Genomic DNA, 14,561 nt, shown 5'->3' on the forward strand with positions numbered 1-14,561 from the left:
CATTAACTTAATTCAGGAAACAAACACATAATTGCCTGGCATACCTAATTTAATCTGAAAAATGGTGTCTCAGAAACTGGTATTGCAATTATGATTCAAACTCACTTCTCTTTGAGTAGCAGTTGCTAAGCCTTCGCTATGTTAGTAACACTAAGTTGGTTCAATTAATGCCCAATTAACTCCACACTGCACTAACTTAAATGTGTATCTCATAATACTGAGTAACACCTTAAACCTAAGCTACCCTAACTTCTGACTTCTTTTCTCACTGAGTTGCACAGCAAAACACAGCCATGTGGTACCACATCCTTCATGCCCACACACACAGCTGAATGTGACTAGAGAAACACATGGAAATTTGCTGTCTCACTTTACAATTTTTGACCTCCAACCTCAGATGCTGCTCAGCTCTCTACTGTATTTCCCTTGTCCGTTCATTCTTCCAGTGTCCTGAGTGACTATTTAATGTTTTCCCTTCTCTAAATGTTCAATGCTTCTTCCACCGTCGTCACTCCAGCTAGTGAGTTTGCTGTCCATTTCACATAGAACCAAGAGTACCCTTGAACTCCCACTCTGAAGTCTACCCGCCTTCCTGCGTGTGTCCATGCACCCTGCCTTTGGCCATGATGTTATGGATGAGTGGTCAGATCTCTGATGAAGGCCATCATCTCTATTGGCACATCCACTCCCCCCATCATGATACTGCTTGTATTAGGTCTTTTTTGCTCTCTTTCGTCACAATTTCAGCCTCTCTGTATCTTTTCCATCAGACAAAAATAATGCAATTTCTTTTATCTTAAAAAATACGCTCCCTTGACCCCGTGGTCCATCCCATTCTTCTCCCCCTGCCCCACAGCAGCAAACTCCTAGGAAGAATTGTGTGTACTGCCCACTTCAATTTTTTTCTCCCATTTTCTCTTGAACCCAATCCAAACATGTTTTACCTTCATGATTCACTAAAACTCCTTTTGTTCTATCGGCAATACCTTCCACATTGCTAAATCTAATGATCAATTATTGGTCCTAAATTTACTTGTCCTATCAGCAGTATTGGACACATTAGAACACTCACCTTTTCTTTTTTCATTATATTTTAAGTTCTGGGGTACAAGTGCAGAGCATGCAGTTTTGTTACATAGGTATACATGTGCCACGGTTGTTTGCTGCACCCATCAACCCGTCACCTACATTAGGTATTTGTCCTAATGTTATCCATCCCCTAGCCCCCCACCCCCCAACAGGCCCCAGTGTGTGATGTTCCTCTCCCTGTGTCCACGTGTTCTCGTTGTTAAACTCCCACTTATGAGTGAGAACATGCAGGAACACTCACCTTTTCTATAAGTGTTTTCTTCACTTGGCTTCTGGGTCAAAACTCTCTCTCTGGCTTTCTTCTACATCACTGGATGCTCCTTCTCGGCCTCCTTTGTCATTATTTGCTCTCTTCAACTTCTTAACACTGGAGTGTGCAGGGCTTAGCCTGGGTTTTCTTCATTGCTCCATCTATACTCCCTTCCTTGGTGGGGTCAGGCTTTAAATACCATCTTATGATGACAATTCCCACACATGTATCCCCAGTCTGACCTGTCCCTTATACTTCAGGCTTGTATACTAAACAACTTGCTAGGTATCTCTGTAGGATATCTGTCTAATGTCTAGCTCAACCCTAATGTGCAAAAAAGTGAACTCTCAATCTTCTTTCCAGCTTGAGCTTTTCATAGCATTCTCCTTCTCAGCCTAGAGTCAACTTTGTTCTGCCCATTGCTCAGGCCAAAAATCTTGAAAAAATATTTGACTCCTTTTTTTCTAACATGTCTCACATACAGTCCACTATATCCTGGATCTACATTGAAATGCTTCTCACCATCTTTACCACCATTAACAGTCTTCCACCGCACCCACCCTGGCCGTCCATGGCTCAAGCCACATCAAGCCTTGCATGGATTATTGCACAGTCTACTTAACTAGTCTCCCTGCTTCCACTCTTATCCACACAGGATGCTTTCAACATTAGCCAGACCATGTAAAACATTGTCAGATCAGATTACTTTGTTCAAAATCTTTCTATGGCTTTCATTTCAAGTAAAGGCCAAAACCCTCATAATGTAAAATCCTACAACTCCCTCCCCTTGTTAGCTTCCTGACTACCTCTGCTGTCACCTCCTCTACCCCATTATTTGTCCTGCGCCAGTCATACTGATCTCCAAGTTGGCACCTGCTTCAGGACTTCTGCACTAGCCCCTTAACCTCCTTATTCCCACCTGACTTGCTGCCCTTGCTCCTGCATATTCAAAAGACTTCTTAAAATCTTTTCCTAAACAAGGGAAGTTCTCCTCTTAGGAGGAATGCTTCCTTTTCTGTAGAATAGGGGGTTGGGGGTGGAATTGTGCCTTCTTTTATTTTGTCTGTCTGCAATGGAGACTGAGGAAGGACATACAGTGTGGTTTGAGGATGGAAAGTCACACAGCTAGGATCAGACTGTTGAGAAACATGAATACCCTGACAAGAAATGTAGGTTTTCACCTGCAGAATGGCAGGATGAGCATAGCATTTTAATAAACTCATTTTGTTGATGGTGTGGAGGATGATTCAGGAATGGTGTGTGGGCTACAGTAGAAGCTGAGATAAGAATTAGGAAGTGATAGCAACAACCTGGCTAGGAGATAATTAGAACCTGCTCTAAAATCGTAGCAGTAAAGTTAGAAAGGAGGACATAAGTCCTACAGGTGAAACTAAGAGAGGATTGATATGAACTAGTCACAGTTAGATGTCAGATATGAAAGAAATGAAGGCATTTGGGATGAATATGTGCATCCTGCCCTGGTTTTCTAGGTAAATGGTGGTTTTATTCATAAAGAATAAACATACAAAGGGTAGGGGCAAGCTTGGGGATTGGACAAAATATTAGAGCATATTTTGGACCTATTGACTCAGAGGTACCTGTAGGACATCTATGGGAAATTATCCAGTATACAGAGATTGAAGCTAAGGAAAAAGATCTGAGCTATTACGTAGATTAGGGCATCATTTAGGATCAGAATGACTAAGTCATGCCAAGTCACATGCCAACAAGAGTTACAGAGGGGCCAGGCGTGGTGGCTCATGCCTGTAATCCCAGCACTTTGGGAGGCTGAGGTGGGTGGATCACCTGAGGTCAGGAGTTCAAGACCAGCCATGGCCAACATGGTGAAACCCCATCTCTACTAAAAATACAAAAATTAGCTGGGCATGGTGGTGGGAGCCTGTAATGCCAGCTACCTGGGAGGCTGAGGTAGGAGAACTGCTTGAACCCGGGAGGTGGAGGTTGCGGAAAGCAGGAGATTGTGCCACTGCACTCCAGCCTGGATGACAGAGAGAGACTCTGTCAAAAAAAAAAAAAAAAAATATATATATATATATATATATATATATATATACACACACACACATATATACATATATATATATAGAGAGAGAGAGAGAGAAGAGTTACAGAGGGATCAAACTCAGGCACTCTGGCTCCAGGGTCAGGGCTGTTGACAACTGTGCTCTGACACAAATTCCTTCCTTCCTCCTTGCTCCCCACCCCCACTTTGAAGGGCAGAACTTTACAAGCTTGCGACATCACTCCCTAAACAAGCTTCTTACAGGGATCTAAATATAGAGTTTCTCAGCAGTGACTTTCTATTTGATTCCGTAAAATTTTCCTTTCCTTAATAGCCAAGAGTCTTGCAAAAGTAGTCTACACTCCTTAATTTATCACCTCCTGCTCACCCTTCAACTCACTCCATTAAGAATTCTGGTTTCTGCCTATAAACTCAATTTAGTCAAAGTCATACAGAAAGTCATTGCCAAATCCAAGAAAGATTTTTAGTTCTCAATTACTTTAACTGTTTATAATACAGTGTTGGATTTTTTTTTAATTTTTATTTATTTTTTTTTGAGACGGAGTCTCGCTCTGTCACCCAGGCTGGAGCACAGTGGCACGTCTCGGCTCATTAGAAGCTCTGCCTCCTGGGTTCGTGCCATTCTCCTGCCTCAGCCTCCCAAGTAGCTGGGACTACAGGCGCCCGCCACCACGCCTGGCTAATTTTTTGTATTTTTTTTAGTAGAAACGGGGTTTCACCATGTTAGCCAGGATGGTCTTGATCTCCTGACCTCATGATCCACCCACCTCGGCCTCCCAAAGTGCTGGGATTACAGGTGTGAGCCACTGCGCCCGGCCCAGTGTTGGATATTTTTGTACACATCCTTTTCTACACACACTCTTGTGTGTGTTTATATGTGTGTATCGAGGGAGAAGGAGTCATGATAGAAATAGAAAGTTTAGAAAATCAGAAGGAAATGGCCAATCATAATTACGCCACACTCATGCAGCTCATGCATAAGCATGTATATTTCATATCTGGTTACAGTCTACTCCCAATCCTGAAACTGATTGTGCTAGAAGTATTACTTTCAGTTCATTTTGAGAAGTAGTTGAGATAACCCATTAAACATCGATTTGTATACCAGATTTTTCTCCTCTTCTGGAAACCATCCAAAGGTAATAAGTAGAATTTTTAAAAACTCTCAAATTCCAATTTCAGTAAAAAAGGACACAGATAATCTGCAGACTCTAACAACGACCACTAAAACTATAATCTGCAGATTCTAACAATGACCACTAAGACTAACTGAGACTGGTTAGATTTAATCTAGAAGGAAGTCAAAAGGAATACTTAGAAGTCCTAGAAGTGATGGATTTTGCAAAAACACATTTTCTGAAAGGAAGAGGTCCACCCTCTAATGAAAAAGCTACATGGCTTGTTTGCTACAGCGAGTGAAGAAATCTGGTGGCAAGACCCGAATAAAAATTCTCCTGGACTTCAACTTTGAAAAGCAGTGGATTTGAAGATGCAGAGGCAGTAAAATCACACAATGCATGACATGGATGTGCCATCTTTGCAGAAAAGCTGTCTGTGTGGTTGTATTGAAAGGTTATTTAGAGTTTGACACCTGGAAGCTACTCTGGTCCTTCTTCCTTCCCCATAGGAACTTATTTAAATGGCTAGTCCAGAAAAATTTAACTCATTCAATGATGAATACTTTTTTTCAGAGTATAATATCAACCCAAGACACTCTAAAAAAACCAAAGCCAAAAGAATAAACCAAAAAATTAAAATCAAAAAGAGAATTTAGCTGAATAGTAGGGTAAAAAAGGAGAATGTATAAAATATCATTCATATATTTCACAAAATCATTTAGAAGATATAATGAAAGGAATGAACCATTTACAATATCAGCAATAAAAATAAAATATCTATGAATGAACTCACTAGAAAATATTCAAAAACTATATGAAGAATGCTTTGAAAGATACTAAATACGATCAAACAAAGAAAAGATAAAGCCGTAATCTTGAATAGGAGAATTCTACATAGTTGAAACACCATTTCTCTCTGTGGTAAGTTTGACTTTATTCCAATGAAAAGTATCAATTTTTTCTTTCTTTAGAAAGAGACAAACTGATACTAAAGATTGTATAAAAAAAGAAACAACCAAAAATAGTCAAAAAAATATTTGAAAGGAAGAAAGCTAAAATATTAAATAGTATTGTATTGACATATGAACAGACAAACAGAAAATAGAGCAAGATAGGAAATAAATAAACCCAATGACATATTAATAACATAATATGTTATAGGGATGTCATCAGAAATCAGTAGGGAAAATAAACCGCTCAAAAAATGGTCACAGACAAAAGCCAGAGAGCCACCTAGGGGAATAGTTGGATTCATCTTTCACCTCGTATATCAGAATATATTCTACATAGATCAAAGACTTAAATGTAAAATCTGAAATCATAAGCCTACTAGAAGAAAATGATACAATTGCTTTTTAAATTTGGGATGTGTGTAATCTTTTAAAATATGACTAAAAATCCAGAAGCCGTAAAAAAAGGTAAATGTTATTATGTCTTAAAAATCTGTAAGGCAAAAAAAAAATTATTTTAAAATGTCAAAAGACAATACACAGGAAAAAAATTTATAATTCATAAAACAGAATAATCTCCATCATATATAAAAAGCACATAGATATTGATGAGAAAAACACCAACTTCCCAATTGCTTGCCCAGTTATATTGGCAAAAAAATAGTAAAAGTTTACTGGAAAAGAAATAAAAATGACTTTTAAATACATGAAAACTGTTGATTGTTATTCAAAATAAGAGAAATGAAAATTTAAAATTACATGGGATTATCATTTTTTTTCCTAATCATAATGGCTAGAAACCCCACAAATTTTTGTTTGACATCATAGTCCATTGGCAACCTGCAAGAAAACAGGAACTCTCCATTGTTTTGGGGAGACACACGTTAGTAAAACCCCATAGAAGGCAATTTGGCAATATTTGTCAAAATGACTTATTCATATGTCTTTGACCAAGAAATTCCTCTTTGGGAAATTATCCAAGGGATTTAAATGATATTTATACACAGGCATTACAACATTTCTCGAAATAATGAAAACAACCTAAATTCTATCATACGGAAAAGGTGAAATGAATTACTGCATAGCTACCCAAATAGGTTATGCAGGAATACAAAAATAAATAAATTTATAAACTTTCCGATAAATTTATTGGATAAAAAGCTCTAAGATACATTAAATGAGGAAAGCAAGATGTATATAATATACAGTCTTTTGAATTGAAAATAAGGGAAAATAATATATGTTTGAATTTGTGGACAAGTCCATAAAGAAACCCTGGGAGGACTGAGAAACATCTAAATACAGAGGTTGTTGGGAAACATACTTTCTTGGCTAATTTCTTTCACTTCTTTTAGCCTTTGGAAAAATCTTCCCTTCTCAAAGAGGATTACCTTGGCTAGCTACCCAGTTGAATGTGAAGGCCATGAGGACTATTGCTTTTGTCTGTTTTATTCGCTGGTATGTCCCAAGCGCCAAGAATAGTACACACAGTAGACACTCCAATGTGTGTTCAATGAATGAATAGGTAAGGGGGCGGGAAACTTCACTGCATACTTTCGTATATTTTAATAATAAATTTTTTTGAAAAGTAAATTAAAAGTAAAACCAAAAAGTGAATAGTAGTAGATGTATTCCCACTTTTTTCCCATTTCAGTATCTGTTGAAATCAGTCTTCATTTCGATGTTTGTGTCTTGATTAGACAAGGGCTGAAAATGTTTGGTGGCTCTGACCTTCCCGGGGCCAGCTTCACATGCCCCTAAAGGACGGAGGGCCTCCTGGCCTTCTTCACAGTTCTGCAGAAGAGCCACATGGATGTTTGCCTCCTGATCTGGCACCTTTACAAAAATTTGACTTGCTTCATTCTTCTCTGTATGTTCCTAGATGATTGCAGACCTGTGGTCTTCACAGTCTTCACTCACCAGTGTTCCTGCTATTTCAAGTCAACAAACATTCATTGAGCTCCACGTTGGTGTCATGAATGTTAGAGGCACAAAGGTGAATGTTATGTCATCTGTGCCATCTCAGGGCTTGCAATTCAGGATGACAGGCACAAATAATAATTACAGGGGACTGTTGGGAGTTCACCTAAAGATTTTTTTTTCTCAAGTCTTTGTACGGTCATGTGTTGCTTAATGACAGGGGTATGTTCTAAGAAATACATTGGTAGGTGATTTTGTCATTGTACAAACATCATGGACTATGCTTACACAAACCTAGCTGGTATAGCCTACTACACATCCAGGCTAGACAGCATAGTCTATTGCTCCCAGGCTACAAACCTGTACAGCATGTTACTGCACTGAATACCATAGCAATTATAACAGAAGGGTAAGTATTTGTGCATCGAAACATATCTAAACATAGAAAAGGTACAGTAAAAATACAGAATAAAAGATTAAAAATGGTACACTAGATAAAGCACTTACAATGAGTGGAGCTTGCAGGACTGACTATACGTTGCTCTGGGTGAGTCAGTGAGTGAGGGTGAGTGAATGCGAAGGCCTAAGACATTACTGTCCACTCCTGTAGACTTTATAAAACCTGGACATTTAGGCTACACTAAATGGATTAAATAATAGTTTTCTTCAATAATAAATTAACCTTAGATTACTGTAACTGTTTTACTTTATAAACCTTTTATATATACATTTTTTTGAGACGGAGTCTTGCTCTGTCACCCAGGCTGGAGTGCAGTGGCGTGATCTCGGCAGCTCACTGCAAGCCCCACCTCCCAGGTTCATGCCATTCTCCTGCCTCAGCCTCCCAAGTAGCTGGGACTACAGGTGCCCACCACCACGCCTGGATAATTTCTTTTTGTATTTTTAGTAGAGATGGGGTTTCACTGTGTTAGCCAGGATAGTCTCGATCTCCTGACCTCATTATCTGCCCGCCTTGGCCTCCCAAATTGCTGGGATTACAGGCATGAGCCACTGCGCCCTGGCTAAACCTTTTTTTTTTAACCTTTTGGACTCTTTTGTAGTAAGGCTTAGTTTAAAACACAAACACATTGTACAGCTGTACAAAAATATTTTTTCTTTATGTCCTTATTCTATAAACATTTTCTATTTTGAATTTTTTTAAATTTTTTAAACTTTTTTGTAAAATGAGGACACAGACATCCATATTAGCCTAGGCTTACACAGGGTCAGGATCAGCAATATCACTGCCTTTCACCTCTGCACCTTGTCCCACTAGAAGGTCTTCAGGGTCAATAACACACACGGAGCTGTCATCTCCTATAAGAATGCCTTCTTTTGGAATACCTTCTGAAGACCTGCCTAAGTCTGTTTTACAGTTAACTTTTTAAAAAATAAGTAGAAGGAGCACATTCTAAAATATTAGGTTGGTGCAAAAGTAATTGCTGTTTTTACCCTTAGTGGCAAAAAAATGCAATTACTTTTGCACCAATCTAATAGCAATACAAAGTATATTATAGTAAATACATAAACAAGTAACACAGTCATTTATTATCATTATCAAGTATTATGTACCCTAGAGAATTGTACGTGCTAGACTTTTATAGGACTGGCAGCTCAGTAGGTTTTTTCACACCAGCACCATCTCAAACACATGAGTACTATGTTGTTCTGTGATGTTGCTGAGAGGTGAAGCCAGCTGGACTTCCTGGGTCGAGTGGGGACTTGGAGAACTTTTCTGTCTAGCTAGAGGATTGTAAATGCACCAATCAGCCCTCTGTAAAAACACACCAATCAGCACTCTGTGTCTAGCTAAAGGATTGTAAATGCACCAATCAGCACTCTGTAAAAACGCACCAATCAGCACTCTGTGTCTAGCTAAAGGATACACCAATCAGTACTCTGTAAAATGGACCAATCAGCACTCTGTAAAATGGACCAATCAGCAGGATGTGGGCATGGACAAATAAGGGACTAAAAGCTGGCCACCCCAGCCAGCAGCAGCAACCCACTTGGGTCCCCTTCCATGGTGTGGAATCTTTGTTCTTTTGCTCTTCACAATAAATCTTGCAGTTGCTCACTCTTTGGTTCTGTGCCACCTTTAAGAGCTGTAACACTCACTGTTACGTGAAGGTCCATGGCTTCATTCTTGAAGTCAGCGAGACCAAGAACCCACTGGAAGGAACCAACTCCGGACATATCTTGGCAACCCAGATGGGACTATCGCCAAGCAGTGAGTACCATTGGACCCCTTTTGCTTGCTATTCTGTCCTGTTTTTCCTTAGAATTCAGGGGCTAAATACTGGGCATCTGTCAGCCAGTTAAAAGCAACTAGTGCAGCCACTGGACTAAAGACAACGGGTGTCAGGCTTTCTGAGAAAGGACTCTCTAACAACCCCTGACTCTTCGGAGTTGGGAGCGTTGGTTTGCCTGGAACCAGCTTCCACTTTTCCTGTACTTCTGGGCTAAGCCGAGGGTTGACAGAGAGGAAAACCATTCAGCTCTGGGTTCCTGACAAAAAGTTGATTGACCCTGTAGCCATGAGTGGAACTCTCAAAGTCATGTCACCCAAGTGAGACTCGTCCATCTATCCTGTCTATCTTGGCCCTTGCCTCCTCGGTCCTAATGCCTGTCAGACAACTTCTTCCTGCCTCCCTTCTCCAAGGCTAGTCCCACTTCTAAAAACCACTCCCTGTCTCTGGTGCCTTTCTAGTTTCTCCTATAAGAATGATTTCTAGTATAAACTTCCGGACTCTCTTCCCTTCTTTAGGCACCTGGGCTCACCAGGCAGAAAGACATAATTTTTTCCCAAAGCCCCATTGGTGGCGGGGACTATCTGGAATTTTAGGATCCCTCCTCAGACTAACAGGCCTAACAAAAGCTATTCCTGAAGCTAAGATATGGGGAGCCTCAGAAGTGATATCCTTCCTATTCATATGATGAGAAGTGTGGACAAAAGGCATCACTCTTCCAACCCTGGAGATCCCTTCCCTCCCTCAGGGTATGGCCCTCCACTTCATTTTTGGGGCATAACATCTTTATAGGACAGGGGTAAGGTCCCAATACTAACAGGACTCTAACAGGTTTTCGAGAATACATCTGTAAGGGCCAATAAATCTGAACTTCTTCGGTCCTCTTTGTGGTCTAAGAGGAAAATTAAGGTTTTTGCTGCTGTGTCAGTGAATGCAACTATTCCAGTCAGCAGGGTCCAGGGACCATTGTGGGTTCTTGGCAAGAGGAGTTTCTGCTGCTGCATCGGTGAGCACAACTATTCCGATCAGCAGGGTCCAGGGACCGTTGCAGGTTCTTGGGCAAGAGGGGTTTCTGCTGCTGCATCGGTGAGCACAACTATTCCGATCAGCAGGGTCCAAGGACTGTTGCGGGTTCCCATGAAATGCATCCTAAACAATTAGGACCAATTTGACCTGCAAACCCTGAAAAAGAAGTGGCTCATTTTTTTTCCGCACTATGGCCTGGCCCCAGTATTCTGTCTCTGATGGGGAAAAATGGCCACCCAAGGAAGTACAAATTACAATAGTATCCTGCAGCTTGACCTTTTCTGTAAGAAGGAAGGCAAATGGAATGAAATACCTTATGTCCAAGCTTTCTTTTCATTGAAGGATAATCCACAACTATGCAAAGCTTGCAATTTATATCCCACAAGAAGACCTCTCAGCTTACCCCCATATCCTAGCATCCCTATAGCTCCCCTTCCTATTAATGATAAGCCTCCTCTAATCTCCCCCACCCAGAAGGAAACAAGCAAAGAAATCTCCAAGGGACCACAAAAACCCCCAGGCTATTGGTTATGTCCCCTTCAAGCTGTAGGGGGAGGGGAATTTGGCCCAACCTGGGTACATGTCCCCTTCTCCATCTCTGATTTAAAGCAGAACAAGGAAGACCTGGGAAAGTTTTCAGATGATCCTGATAAGTATATAGATGTCCTACAGGGTCTGGGGCAAACCTTCGACCTCACTTGAAGAGATGTCATGCTATTGTTAGATCAAACCCTGGCCTTTCATGAAAAGAATGCGGCTTTAGTTGCAGCCCGAGAGTTTGGAGATACCTGGTGTCTTAGTCAAGTAAATGATAGAATGACAGCTGAAGAAAGGGACAAATTCCCTAGCGGTCAGCAAGCCATCCCCAGTATGGATCCCCACTGGGATCTAGACTCAGATCATGGAGACTGGAGTCGTAAACATCTGCTGACCTGTGTCCTAGAAGGACTAGGGAGAATTAGGAAAAAGCCTGTGAATTAGTCAATGATGTCCACCATATCTCAGGGAAAGGAAGAAAATCCTTCTGCCTTCCTCAAGCAGCTACAGGAGGCCTTAAGAAAATACACTCCCCTGTCACCTGACTCACTCGAGGTTCAATTGATCCTAAAAGATAAGTTTATTATCCAATCAGCTGCAGATATCAGGAGAAAGCTTGAAAAGCAACCCCTGGGCCCTGAACAAAATCTGGAGGCATTATTAAACCTGGCAACCTTGGTGTTCTATAATAGGGAACAAGAGGAATAGGCTGAAAAGGAAAAGTGAGATCAGAGAAAGGCTGCAGCCTTAGTCACGGCCCTCAGACAAACAAACTTTGGTGGTTCAGAGAGGACAGAAAATGGAGCAGGCCAATCACCCAGTAGGGCTTGTTACCAGTGTGGTTTGCAAGAACACCTTAAAAAAGATTGTCCAACAAGAAACAAGCCGTCCCCTTGCCCGTGTCCACTATGCCGAGGCAATCACTGGAAGGTGCACTGCCCCAGAGGACAAAGGTTCTCTGGGCCAGAAGCCCCCAACCAGATGATCCAACAACAGGATTGAGGGTGCCCAGGGCAAGCGCCAGCTCATGTCATCACTCTCATTGAGTCCCGGGTACGTTTAACCGTTGAGGGCCAGGAAGTTGACTTCCTCCTGGACACTGGCGTGGCTTTCTCAGTGTTAATCTCCTGTCCTGGATGACTGTCCTCAAGGTCTGTTACCATCTGAGGAATCCTGGGACAGCCTATAACCAGGTATTTCTCTCACCTCCTCAGTTGTAATTGGGAGACTTTGCTCTTTTCACATGCCTTTCTTGTTATGCCTGAATGTCCTATACCCTTATATTAGGGAGGGACATATTAGCCAAAGCTGGAGCCATTATCTACATGAATATGGGGAACAAGTTACCCAGTTGTAGTCCCCTGCTTGAGGAGGGAATCAACCCTGAAGTCTGGGCTTTGGAAGGACAATTCGGAAGCTCAAAAAATGCCTATCCAGTCCAAATCAGGCTGAAACACCCCACCACTTTTCCTTATCAAAGGCAATATCCCTTAAGGCCTGAGGCTCAGAAGAGATTACAGGATATTATTAGAAATTTAAAAGTTCAAGGCTTAGTAAGAAAATGCAGCAGTCCCTGCAACACCCCAATTCTAGGAGTACAAAAACCAAATGGTCGGTGGAGATTAGTGCAAGATCTTAGACTCATCACCTCCTCCCTACTTAACAAACAGTCCAGGTTTTCTAATGGCAAATATACTCCCTGCATGACCATTCACCCCTCGACCCCCTGCAGCAGCACCCCCACCACTAGCGAATTCCTTCTCATCCCCTCTTTCAATCACACTCTCGAATGGTTCCTAGTAGATACAAAACGGTTTTTTCTCCAGTGGGAAAATAGAACACAGGGAGCCATTCAGTTTGCTCCCAACACCCCTTTCCAGCTGCTCACTGAAGCTACCTTAGCAAGTACTCTAGGAGTATGGGAAAATGAAAACAACAAACTCACATAGCTTTTTTAACATACACAACCAGTTCTGTCTATCCAGCCAAGGCATATTTTTCTTATGGGGAATGTCAACCTATATCTTCCTCCCTACTAACTGGATAGGCACCTGCACCTTAGTCTTCCTAAGTCCCAACATTAACATTGCCCCAGGAAATCAAACCCTATCAGTGCCTCTCAAAGCTCAAGTCCGTCAGCACAGAGCCATACAACTAATACCCCTACTTACAGGGTTAGGAATGGCTACTGCTACAGGAACTGGAATAGCCAGTTTATCTGCTTCATTATCCCACTACCACACACCCTCAAAGGATTTCTCAGACAGTTTGCAAGAAATAATGAAATCTATCCTTACTCTACAATCCCAAACAGACTCTTTGGCAGCAGTGACTCTCCAAAATCACTGAGGCCTAGACCTCCTCACTGCTGAGAAAGGCGGACTCTGCACCTTCTTAGGGGGAGAGTGTTGTTTTTACACTAACCAGTCAGGGATAGTATGAGATGCTGCCTGGCATTTACAGGAAAAGGCTTCTGAAATCAGACAATGCCTTTCAAACTCTTATACCAACCTCTGGAGTTGGGCGACATGGCTTCTCCCCTTTCTAGGTCCCGTGACAGCCATCTTGCTATTACTCGCCTTTGGGCCCTATATTTTTAACCTCCTTGTCAAATTTGTTTCCTCTAGAATTGAGGCCATCAAGCTACAGATGGTCTTACAAATGGAACCCCAAATGAGCTCAACTAACAACTTCTACTGAGGACCCCTGGACCAACCAGCTGGCCCTTTGACTGGCCTAAAGAGTTCCCCTCTGGAGGCCACTACATGTGCAGGGCCCCTTCTTCACCCCTATCCAGCAAAAAGTAGCTAGAGCAGTCATTGCCCAATTCCCAACAGCAGTTGGGGTGTCCTATTTAGAGGGGGGATTGAGAGGTGAAGCCAGCTGGACTTCCTGGGTCGAGTGGGGACTTGGAGAACCTTTCTTTCTAGCTAGAGGATTGTAAACATACCAATCAGTGCTCTGTGTCTAGCTAAAGAATTGTAAATGCACCAATCAGCACTCTGTAAAAACACACCAATCAGTGCTCTGTGTCTAGCTAAAGTATGGTAAACACACCAGTCAACACTCTATAAAATGGACCAGTCAGCACTCTGTAAAATGGACCAATCAACACTCTGTAAAATGGACCAGTCAGCAGGATGTGGGCATGGACAAATAAGGGAATAAAAGCTGGCCACCCCAGCCAGCAGCAGCAACCTGCTCGGGTCCCCTTTCACGCTGTGGAAGCTTTATTCTTTTGCTCTTCACAATAAATCTTGCTATTGCTCACTCTTTGGTTCTGTGCCACCTTTAAGAGCTGTAACACTCACCACGAAGGTCCATGGCTTCATTCTTGAAGTCAGCAAGACCAAGAACCCACCAGAAGGAACCAACTCC

Source organism: Pongo abelii, chromosome 7, assembly GCF_028885655.2.
Source record: "Pongo abelii isolate AG06213 chromosome 7, NHGRI_mPonAbe1-v2.0_pri, whole genome shotgun sequence".
In the NCBI taxonomy this organism is placed as follows: Eukaryota; Metazoa; Chordata; class Mammalia; order Primates; family Hominidae; genus Pongo; species Pongo abelii.